Here is a 12,393-nt window from a genome sequence, read left to right on the forward strand (position 1 = left end):
GGATGTTTCATTACCTGATGGCTCTTATAGTGGAAGCCCCCACGAGCCCACTTGTCAATATTGTTGATCTTGCAAAGTTGATTGACGATGGTCAGAGGTGGTTACATTTTAAATGGAGTTCAAGCAACAACTCGAAGATGTGGTACTAAAAGAGTGGAGTTTGCAAGATTCTAAAGTGGATGTGAGTGTTGATGAAGACCACTCAGACAAATATTATCTTTGTTGTTGTAATATGTGTTTTCCATGTAAGCATTAAGGGAGTGTGTTGAAAGTAATTCTTCCATGTCATGTGTAGTTTCCATTAGGAGTTACGAGGAGTCATTCTAGAAGCTATTGATTCCCGTGTAATGAGTTGGAGTCATTATCTAGAGGTATCGAAATCAATATATAATTTCCTATAGATGTAATTTTTGAAATAGTGTGAGATTTGAATTGTATGAAATCTTGGACAAATAAAAGATATTTACATAACATGATATCATGACAATATCACTTCCACACTTAACTAGAGAATGCCCCACTTTCCTTATTCCTGCATAGTTATATTAATCGCTCACTCTCAGTGGTAGCCTAGTGAATCTAAGGTAAGGATAAATCGTAATGTTTCTAAAATTTTAGGAAAGAAAGAAAATTATAATTATAAATTTTAGCTCCTTTCAACGATTACCAATAAAAAAATTAATTATAAACGATGGAACACAAATTGTACGAAACATTTGAAAATATGGAAAATGCAATGCTGAGAGAGGAAGTATGCGAGAGTAGAATTAAAATACCGTTCACAATTGAAGGGCTTCATTTTATCCTCTCATGTTTTTATTAGTCCTCAATCCTTGTTATTTCCTATGTATAAAGTTCATAAACTCAAAGATTATTTAAACTTTGCTTATTAGTTTTAGATACTATGTGTAATTCAGCGTTTCCCAAATCATCCCAAGGAGAATTCTTGCTAATATTTACATAATATTCACCTATAATACTCAAATTATTGAATTCATAAGGCCTCAATGGCTTCCCAAGCTCACAACCCACATAATTGAGTGAGAATGGAAAATTAAAAAGGTTAGAATTCTTGGATTTTCCACTATCTCCTCAGTTTATATATATGTGCTTCTATTTTGACACATTGTACTCAAGGAACTACTCTATTCCACTCAAGCAACTACTATCATATAACTTGGAAAACCCACCCATTACAACATCTAACAAGACAACGAATGGCAATGAGTTGGAAACCTTAATTGATGGACTACCACCACAATATAACACACCTTAACTTCACTGAAATGATCACAGTTTGTCTTGCTGTCATGTACTACCTTCCTGTCATACTACCATGGCCTGCCTAGCAGTATGTGACATACATCCATTGGCATTATATCACAAATAACCTTATCCTTATATCTGCTGATATGGAACTCCACTTCGCATTGCTCATCCACCAACAACTGATGGCCTTTTTGCAGCCATGATACCTTGTAAGGAGTGGGGTGCTTCAACCACTTCAACCCCAACTTCTCCACCATCTCCATGGCAACCAGGTTATCTGTACTCCCACTATCGATAATTAGCTTACAACATTTTCCATGTGACTTACAAACTGTCCGGAACAATGCTTTCCTTTGAGTTTGTTCAACTGTTTCTTTGGTCAATTTCAGCAACACTTTGTTCAAAACTAAGGCTTCCCTCATTTTCGACACATTTTATACTTCTTGGGGAGGTGTCTTTGCTTCCTCTAGATGTGCGACATATGCACCTCCCTGTCCAACTTGTTCCACTTCAGGACACTCAAAAGATCTGTGCTCCCACTTATGGCACCTGTAGCATTGATAATTAGCTCCTCTGCCTCGGCCATTTCCTCTTCCTTGTTGATATGGCCTGCCACCTCTCATGCTGTCACCTTTTTCTACTGTCCCAGAAGTTTTGGAACTGCTGCCTTCTTCTCTATTGCTGGCAGTTCGCTCTCTACCATAAGACTATCCTCTTCCTCTGTCGGTTCCCTGTCCTCTCCCAGCATTTTGTTTTCTAGTGATCTTCTCCTCTGCTTTCATAGCACTCTTATATGCTTCTTCTATGTTTTTCGTGGAAAGAATGCTGATTTCATCTAAAATTTCTAATCTCAAACCATTTACATACCTTGTTGTTTTCTCGGGGGGTGTCCTCTGTATAACCAGTTCTTAAATTTACCCAGTAGAATTCTTCAGTGTACTCTCTTACGGTCATCCCTTTCTATTTCAAATTCTACACTTGCTGATGCAGTGCAATTTGGTAATCCTTGGGCAGAAATTTGCCGTTCAACTTGGCCACCATCCTTGACCATTTCTTTATTGGCAACTTGTTCATCCTCCTTCTCTCTGTTTGGACACTGTCCCACCACAGGGCTGCGTGTCCCTTCAGCTTTGTTGCAACGAACTTAACTTTCTGATCTTCATTGACCTCTTCACACTCAAAATATTTATCCAGTTCGTTGGTCCAGTCCAACAGAACCTCTGTGGACAAACTGCCATCATTTCTAGTTTAGGTTTGCTGCTTGCCAATAGGACCGACCTCAACAGTCTCATTTCCGACCCTTCTTCATCCGATCCATTTGTTGTCACTACAGCCTCTTCTATGCTATCATCTCGTGCCTCTAGATCCCTTCTCCTCCTTGCTTCAATTGCCTCCAAACGGGTAGTAAGGATCCTGATTTCCTCTCGCAATCCTTCATGTACTGCTCTCCGAGCATCTCTTCCATGTCCTCATCTTCCAACTTCCATCTCTCGAAAAAAACTCTAAATCCTGCTCTGATACCACTATGATGGGACCAACCTGCAATTCCACACTATAATGTTTGAAAATAATACAAGACTGCGCTAATCAACAATTAAATGATTAAGGAATGATTTGGGACTTAACACTTGTGATTAGGGATTAATCATAGGATAGTTCTGGATTGTGTTGGATGGTATTTATGTCGGACTTTAATTCTACTGTGTTGGCGGTACTTGCCTCGGTTACCATTTCTCGCTCTTTGGTTTATGCCAAAACCCTGCCTTCTAGGTCATTTCTTCATTTTTGTTCTTGTAACTTTGATGCGCTGAGGGTTTGGTGTGGAAGTGAGGTTTTGTGTTGCAAACGTATGGAGATGAGCTACAGGCTCTACGTGCACCCAGCTACGGGTTATGCCGCTTGTTGGTGTGACACCTTCGGTTGTTCTAGTGTCTTCGTTGCTCATTTCCTTGGGCACAGTGTGAAGGTTCTTCTCGTATGTGTAAGAGAATGGCTACTGTCTTTGTCTGTTCGGTTGCTAAAATTGTCTCTGCTCCACTGTTCTCATTTTATTGAGGTTATTCTGGTTGTTAAATTTGATTAATGGGTTGCCTGTGTTGCATGCTACAGGTCATAGTCGTGGTGGTCTCGTCTGTTTTGCAATTCTCTTCAGGTATGCTGTCTCTCCATGATTCGTTTTCCCTCTTTGTCTTTCTCCGGTTCTAACAAAGACTGCTCCTTTGTCTCAGGGTGTCACCGTGGATTGTGACTCAGTGGGTTTGCATTCTTCCCACGTGACTAATCTCTAGGTAAACAATTTGTTCACTATACATTCAGTTCCTTACTCTTTGTTTGCTTCTCGCCTTCTATTCTCTTAACATTTGGCTGAAAATGTTGCCCTGTTTTGCTTGCGCAGGTGGGGGTTCGTTCCTTGGCGTGCTTGATGAAAGCGCTACGGCTTTGTCCTGGTAGGCTCTCCTATTGTTATCAATTTGTTTTTAATAGTTGGTCTTTGTTAGTTTGCTGGGCAGAGTCCCAGTCCTCGTCCACTTGAACTTCTCTGTTGTCGCTATGTGACCTGGGTTAGTCTTGTACAAACCCTCGTTTGTATTCTGGAAATTTTGCAATTGTAAACCACTAATTTAGAGGGTGGCTGACCAAAACCCTCACCCTTAGGGTTCTGCTGGTTCGTATTGTTCTTCTGCCATTCGAATGGGTATCCCTGGACTGTTATATGTATACAAATATCCTTTGTATTGGAAATGAAAAGAATTTACAGTGAATTTGGTTGTACTTCGTTACCTCTATCCTGGGGTTGTTGCTCAGCGTTTATATTCTCGTTCTTGGTCGAACTGTTCGTAATGTGCTTGGCCTTTGTTCGTGAACTTTGTATGTTTGCTGCCAACCTTCATGTTGGAAATACTCATCTAATTTCTCTGTCTGTTTTCTGTTCCTAAGGAAAGTAAATAAATGAAAAGTATAGGAATGCACAGTATTTTCTTAGTTTAGCTTACTCAATGATTAAGGGAAAAGTAAATGAATATTACAAAGAACTGTTACATATGGACTCGAATGTTTTAGATGAAAGAAATTATTCTCTGTGTAGTATTTCTGCTTTCATGTGCTGAACCCCTCCATGATTTTATTACATTGATTTTTATATTGTGTTGGAACAGTTACTCAAATTGTTCTCCGTTACCATACAGTTACCCTTTGTAGTTACATAGTTAATAATCTTGCTGGGTTTCGTTGTATTGTAGGAGTTACAAAAGTATACTTTTTGTTTACAAACAGACACTTATAAGATGGACTAAGAAAATGACAAACAATGTAACTGTTATGACACTACCCTAACTATATTGTTTCTAATGTTTCTTAACTAATTAATAATAAAACAAAATAATTCCTAGACATTGTTTTATTCATTAAACGTAAATGAAATTAAAAGTTTTTGAATGTGTCCTTCTTGGCCTGAGACCAACACCCAGTCATGATGCCCTTAGCTAGATGCTCCTACATCAGGCTCCCAGGGTAAGAAAAATTTGTGACTCCGGTCCATGAGCTTCTCGACTGAATAACTCGCCTGCTCTATTTGTCTAGCGAGAAGCCACGAACTATCCCCAATAGGACGGTTCTTCCACTTGACCAGATATTGCAGATACTCTTTTCACCGAGTTCACTTGGCCACCTGAGTGTCGAGGATCCTCTCGATCTTGAGGGGTTGAGCGTAAGGCATTTGTCTCATCCAAGCATCACTTCCCTCCTGCATGTCCCATGTAGGCCTTGCGGTACAGTCTTCCTCTGGATCAGCAGTGTATGGAAATAGGTCTGCCACATTAAAGATGGTCGAGATTCCTATTCCTGGTGGTAGCTGTAATTCATAAACATTTCCTGAAATTTTCCGGAGAAATTTGCAAGGGCCTATATTTTTGTACTTTAGCTTGTTATATGCACCTCTAAGAAAACGCTCCTTGCACAAGTGTGCGAGGACTTCATCCCCTACATTAAACTGCACCTCTCTCCATTTCAAATATGCTCACTGCTTATGCTTTTGACTGTTGTCCTGTAACTTTATTTTCACCTGCTCGTGTAAATCATTCATCGCTTTAGCGAAATCCTCCCCATCAGCACTCCGTCTTTCCTGCTCTCCTAGATCTCGTAATTCATGTACTCCACGAGGATGCATGCCATATAAGATATAAAAAGGACCATAACTTGTGCTGCGATTGGGCGAGTCGTTGTAAGTGAACTCTGCCTGGGCAAGTACTCAATCCCACATTTGCGAATTTTCACCCATCAAACTTCATAGCAAGTTCCCCAGACTTCTATTTACCACCTCCTTTTTCCCGTCGATCTGTGGGTGATAAGCAGAGCTAAAACTTAACTGTGTGTCCATCTTCTTCCATAAGGTGTGCCAAAAGTGCCCTGTAAACTTCACGTCCCTGTCAGAGAGAATGGACTTAGGTAGACCATGTAGCCTGATGATCTCTGTAAAGAACAAGTGGGCCACGTGAGTGGCATCACTGGTTTTTCTGCAAGGGATGAAATGCGCCATCTTCGAAAATCGGTCCACCACTACCATCACTGAATCATAACCCCGTTGTGTCCTTGGTAGACCCAAGACGAAGTCCAAGCTGACTGAGTCCCACGGTTTACTTAGAATGGGTGATGTTGTGTAGAGTCCCATATTTTCACTGTGTCCTTTTGTCAACTGACACACTTTACACCTGGTCACAAATCTCTGCACATCCCTTCGCATTTTTGGCCAATAATAAAAATGGTTGAGCTGCTCTAATGTTTTGTCTATGTCGAAATGTCCGGCTAGACCTCCACTGTGTTTCTCTCGAATGATATTCTCTCTCATTGAGAAATCGGGGATGCATAACTGTCCTCCTCTAAACAACAACTTCTCCTGTAAATTATAGTCCAACCACAGACTATTGTTTCTCACCAAAGGATTCTGACACGCTTCATAAGCCTCCTTGAAATCTGTGTTAGTCTAATACAAGTCTTTCAAATGCTCAAAGCCCAGCACTTGTATCGTACTCTCCTGCAAGAGTAAGGCTCTTCTGCTCAATGCATCCGCCACCTTGTTGGCCTGCCCGCTGATTTGTTTCAACAAAAAGGTGAAACTTTGCAAATATTCAACCCATTTAGCATGCTTTTGATTCAGGTTGTGTTGTTGCATCACATATTGCAGTGCATAATTATCCGAGAATAAAACAAACTCATTCCCTAGCAAATAGTGTCTCCAATGCTTCAGTGCTTGGATGAAAGCATAGAATTCCTTATCGTAGGATGAATACTTATTCCTAATTTCATTCAACCTCTCACTGAAAAACACAACAGGTTTGTCTTCTTGGCTAAGTACAGCTCCAATGGCCGTACCGCTTGCATCACAGTGAACCTGAAAAAGTTTTTTAAAATCTGGCAATCTCAAGATCGGTCTCTCTGTGATCTTCTTCTTCAATAGCTGAAAACTCCTTTCTGCTGCCTTGGTCCAACGAAAAGGCTGACTTGCCTTCTTTATAGTATCCAACAAAGGTGCGCAGATTTCACTGAAATTTCTTATAAGTTTGCGGTAAAAACTTGCCAGCCCATGAAAACAACGTACCTCAAACAGACCTTTTAGGGATGGGCAGTTGACAATTGTTGCAATCTTCTATGGGTCCATCTTCAACTCATTTTCTGCAATCACGAAACCCAAATAAACCAATTCTTTCTGCATAAAGTACATTTTTTCAGATTTATCAACAGCTTATTCTGCTGCAATTTTTCCAGCACTTTGCGAACATGTCGAAAGTGTTCCTCTCTCGTCTTGGTGAAAATTAATATATCATCCAGGTACACTATTACAAGCTTCCCAATGAATTCTTTCAACATTTCGTTCATCAATGGTATAAAGGTATTGGGTGCATTGCTCAGTCTGAATGGCATTACCAACCACTCATATAGTCCTTCATTGGTTTTGAAGGCTGTCTTCCACTCATCCCCTTCTCGGATTCAAATCTGTTGATACCCACTCTTTAAATCAATCTTTGAAAACTATGCTGCCCAGCCCAGGCAGTCCATCATGTCGTCCATCCGTGGCAGTGGAAATATGTACCAAATGGTAATCTTGTTGATGGCCCTCGAATCTATGCACATTCGCCATTCTCCTCCTTTTTTGGGAGAGAGAACTGCGCAAGGGCTAAAACTATCCCTTATCATCCCTTTATCTAACAATTCTTGCACCTGTTTTCTGATCTCCTCATTGTCTTTGGGGATCATCTAATACACTGCCTTATTCAGTAGACTTTCTCCAGGTATAAAGTCAATATGATGACTTATACTTCTCTTGGGAGGAAATTTATCTGGTAAGTCATCCACTACTATATTGCTGAACTCCTACAACATCTGTTGAATTTCTGCGGGCAAATCTGACACCTCTGTGTGTAGCAGCATCGTCTTCGCTCTTCTTACAATAGCATAGCTTACTTAATTGTCTTCAATCTACTTCAAAAACTGTTTTTTGCCCATTAGTAACACTCTCGTCCTGCTTGTTTCTGCTGTCTCTTCTTCCTTGATGGGCACTAGTGTGTGCTTGATCCCATCTCTGACAAAATTATAACAGTTTGTCTTCTCGTCATGTACTACCTTCCTGTCATACTACCATGGCCTGCCTAGCAATATGTGACATACATCCATTGACATTATATCACAAATAACCTTATCCTTATATCTGTCGATATGGAACTCCACTTCGCATTGCTCATCCACCAATAGCTGATGCCCTTTTTGCAGCCATGATACCTTGTAAGGAGTGGGGTGCTTCAACTGCTTCAACCCCAACTTCTCCACCATCTCCGTGGCAACCAAGTTATCTGCACTCCCACTATCAATAATCAACTTACAACATTTTCCCTGTGACTTACAAACTGTCTGGAACAATGCTTTCCTTTGAGTTTGTTCAGTTGTTTCTTTGGCCAGTTTCAGCAACACTTTGTTCAAAACTAAGGCTTCCCCCATTTCCGGCGCATTTTTTTCTTCTTGGGGAGGTGCCTCTGCTTCCTCTGGCTGTGCGACATACGCACCTCCCTGTCCAGCTTGTTCTACTTCAATACACTCAAAAGATCTGTGCCCCCACTTGTGGCACCTGTAGCATTGCTAATTAGATCCTCTACCTCGGCCATTTCCTCTTCCTCATTGATATGGCCTGCCACCTCTCGTGCTGTCACCTTTTTCTGCTGTCCCAGAAGTTTTGGAACTGCTGCCTTCTTCACTATTGTTGGCAGTTTTCCCTCTGCCATAAGACTGTCCTCTTCCTCTGCCGGTTCCCTGTCCTCTCCTAGCATTTTGTTTTTTAGTGATCTTCTCCTCTACTTTCATATCACTTTGATATGCTTCTTCTATGTTTTTCGGGGAAAGAATGCTATTTTCATCTAATATTTCTAATCTCAAACCATTTACATACCTTGTTGTTTTCTCCGCGATGTCCTCCGTATAACTAGCTCTTAAATTTACCTGGTAGAATTCTTCAGTGTACTCCCTTACTGTCATCCCTTTCTGTTTCAAATTCTGCACTTGCCGATGCAGTGCAATCTGGTAATCCTTGGGCAAAAATCTGCCTTTCAACTTGGCCACCATCCTTGACCATTTCTTTATTGGCAACTTGCTCATCCTCCTTCTCTCTGTTTGGACACTGTCCCACCATAGGGCTATGTGTCCCTTCAGCTTTGTTGCAACGAACTTAACTTTCCGATCTTCACTGACCTCTTCACACTCGAAATATTTATCCAGTTCGCTGATCCAATCCAAAAAAACCTCTGTGGAGGAGCTGTCGTCATAATTTCGGATTTCTGGTTTAGGTTTGCTGCTTTCCAATAGGATCGACCTCAAAAATCTCATTTCCAGCCCTTCTTCATCCGATCCATCTGTTGTCACTACAACTTCTTCTTCACTATCATCTCCTACCTCTGGATCCCTTCTCCTCCCTGCTTCAACTGCCTCCAAATGGGCAGTAAGGATCCTGATTTCCTCTCACAATCCTTCATCTGCTGCTCTTCGAGCACCTCTTCCATGTCCTTGTCTTCCAACTTCCATCTCTCAAAAAAATTCTAAATCCTGCTTTGATGCCACTATGATGGGACCAACCCGCAATTCCACACTATAATGTTTGACAATAATACAAGACTGCACTAATCAACAATTAAATGATTAAGGAATGATTTGGGACTTAACGCTTATGATTAGGGGTTAATCATAGGATGGTTCTGGATTGCATTGGATGGCATTTATGTCAGACTTTAATTCTGTTGTGTTGGCGGCACTTGCCTTGGTTACCATTTCCCGCTCTTTGGTTTATGCGAAAACCCTGTCTTCTAGGTCATTTCTTCATTTTTGTTCTTGTAACTTTGCTACACTGAGGGTTTGGTCTGAAATTGAGGTTTTGTGCTTCAAACGTATGGAGGTGAGCTACAGGCTCTGCATGCACCCGGCTATGGGTTATGCCGCTTGTTGGTGTGGCACCTTTGGTTGTTCTGGTGGCTTTGTTGCTCGGTTCCTTGGGCAGAGTGTGAAGGTTCTTCTCGTCTGTGTAAGAGAATGGCTACTGTCTTTGTCTGTTCGGTTCCTAAACTTGTCTCTGCTCCATTGTTCTCATTTTATTAAGGTTCTTCTAGTTGTTAAATTTGATTAATGGGTTGCCCATGTTGCATGCTACAGGTCACAGTCACGGTGGCCTCCTCTGTTTCGCAATTCTCTTTAGGTATGCTATCTCTCCATGATTCGTTTTCCCACTTGTCTCTCTCTGGTTCTAACGAAGACTGCTCCTTGGTCTCAAGTTGTCACCATGGATTGTGACTCAGTGGGTTTTCATTCTTCCCATGCGACTAATCTCCAGGTAAACAATTTTTTCACTGTACATTTAGTTCCTTACTCTTCGTTTGCTTCTCGCCTTCTATTCTATTGACATTTGGCTGACAATGTTGCCCTGTTTTGCTTATGAAGGTGGGGGTTCGTTCTTTGGCATGGTTGATGAAAGCGCTACGGCTTTGTCCCGGTAGGCTCTGCTACTGTTATCAATTTGTTTTTAATAGTTGGTCTCTATCAGTTTGCTGGGCAGAGTCCCAGTCCTCGTCCACTTGAACTTCTCTGTTGTCGCTATGCGACCTAGGTTAGTATTGTACAAACCCTCGTTTGTATTCTGGAAATTTTGTAATTGTAAACCACTTCTTTAGAGGGTGGTTGACCAAAACCTCGCCCTTAGGGTTATTCTGGTTCGTATTATTCTTCCGCCGCTCGAATGGGTATCCCTAGACTGTTATATGTATACAAATATCTTTTCTATTGGAAATGAAAAGAATTTACAGTGAATTTGGTTGTACTTCGTTACCTCCATCCTGGGGTTGTTGCTTAGTGTTTATATTCTCGTTCTTGGTCGAACTGTTCGTAATATGCTTGGCCTTCGTTCGTGAACTCTGTATGTTTTCTGCTAGCCTTCGTGCTGGAAATACTCATCCAATTTCTCTGTCTGTGTTCTGTTCCTTAGGAAAGTAAATAAATGAAAAGTATATCAATGCACAGTATTTGCTTAGTTTAGCTTACTCAATGATTAAGGGAAAAGTAAATGAATATTACAAAGAACTGTTACAGATGGACTCGAATGTTTCAGATGAAAGAAATTATTCTCTGTATTGTATTTCTTCTTTCATGCACTAAACCCCTCCATGATTGTATTACAATTATTTTTATATTGTGCTGGAACAGTTACTCACACTGTTCTCGGTTACCATACAGTTACCCTTTGTAGTTACATAGTTGATAATCTTGTTGGGTTTCCTTATATGTTAGGAGTTACAAAAGTATACTTTTTGTTTACTAACATACACCTGTAAGATGGACTAAGAAAGTGACAAAACAATGTAACTGTTATGACACTACCCTAACTGTATTGTTTCTAATGTTTCTTAACTAATTAATAATAAAACAAACTAATTCCTAGACACTGTTTTATTCATTAAACGTAAATGAAGTTAAAAGTTTTTGAACATGTCCTTCTTGGCCTGAGACCAACACCCGGTCATGATGCCCTTAGCTGGATGCTCCCACATCAGGCTCCCAAGGTAAGAAAGATTCATGACTCCGGTCCATGAGCTTCTCGACTGAATAACCGCTTGCTCTATCTGTCTAGCGTTAAGCCACGAACTATCCTCAATACGACGGTTCTTCCACTTGACCAGATATTGTAGATACTCTTTTCGCCGAGTTCGCTTAGCCACCTGAGTGTCGAGGATCCTCTTGATCTCGAGGGGTTGAGCGTAAGGCATTTGTCTCATCCAAGCATCACTTCCCTCCTATATGTCCCGTGTAGGCTGTGCGGTACTATCTTCCTTTGGATCAGCAGTGTATGGAAACAGGTCTGCTACATTAAAGATGGGTGAGATGCCTATTCCTGGCGGCAACTGTAATTCATAAGCATTTCCTGAAAATTTCTGGAGAACTTTGCAGGGGCCTATCTTTTTGTACTTTAGCTTGTTATATGCACCTCTAGGAAAATGCTCCTTGCACAAGTGCGCGAGGACTTCATCCCCTACATTAAACTGCACCTCTCTCCATTTCAAATCTGCTCGCTACTTATATTTTTGACTGTTGTCCTGCAACTTTATTTTCACCTGCTTGTGTAAATCATTCATCGCTTTATCGAAATCCTCCCCATCAGCACTCCGTCATTCCTACTGTCCTAGATCTCACAATTATTTACTCTGTGAGGATGCATGCCATATAAGATGTGAAAAGGACTATAACCCATGCTACGATTGGGCGAGTCGTTGTAAGCGAACTCTGCATGGGCAAGTATTCGATCCCACATTCGCGAATTTTCACTGATCAAACTTTGTAGCAGGTTCTCCAGACTTCTATTTACCACCTCCATTTGCCCATCGGTCTGCGGGTGATAAGCAAAGATAAAACTTAATTGCGTGTCCATATTCTTCCATAAGGTGTGCCAAAAGTGCCCTGTAAACTTCACATCCCTGTCAGAGAGAATGGACTTAGGTAGACCATGTAGCCTGATGATCTCTGTAAAGAACAAGTGGGTCACGTGAGTGGCATCGCTGGTTTTTCTGCAAGGGATGAAATGCGCCATATTCGAAAACCGGTCCACCA

The sequence above is a fragment of the Pinus tabuliformis genome, chromosome 9 (assembly GCF_031772625.1).
Source record: "Pinus tabuliformis cultivar Carrire ecotype Pingquan chromosome 9, CPIR1, whole genome shotgun sequence".
NCBI lineage: Eukaryota > Viridiplantae > Streptophyta > Pinopsida > Pinales > Pinaceae > Pinus > Pinus tabuliformis.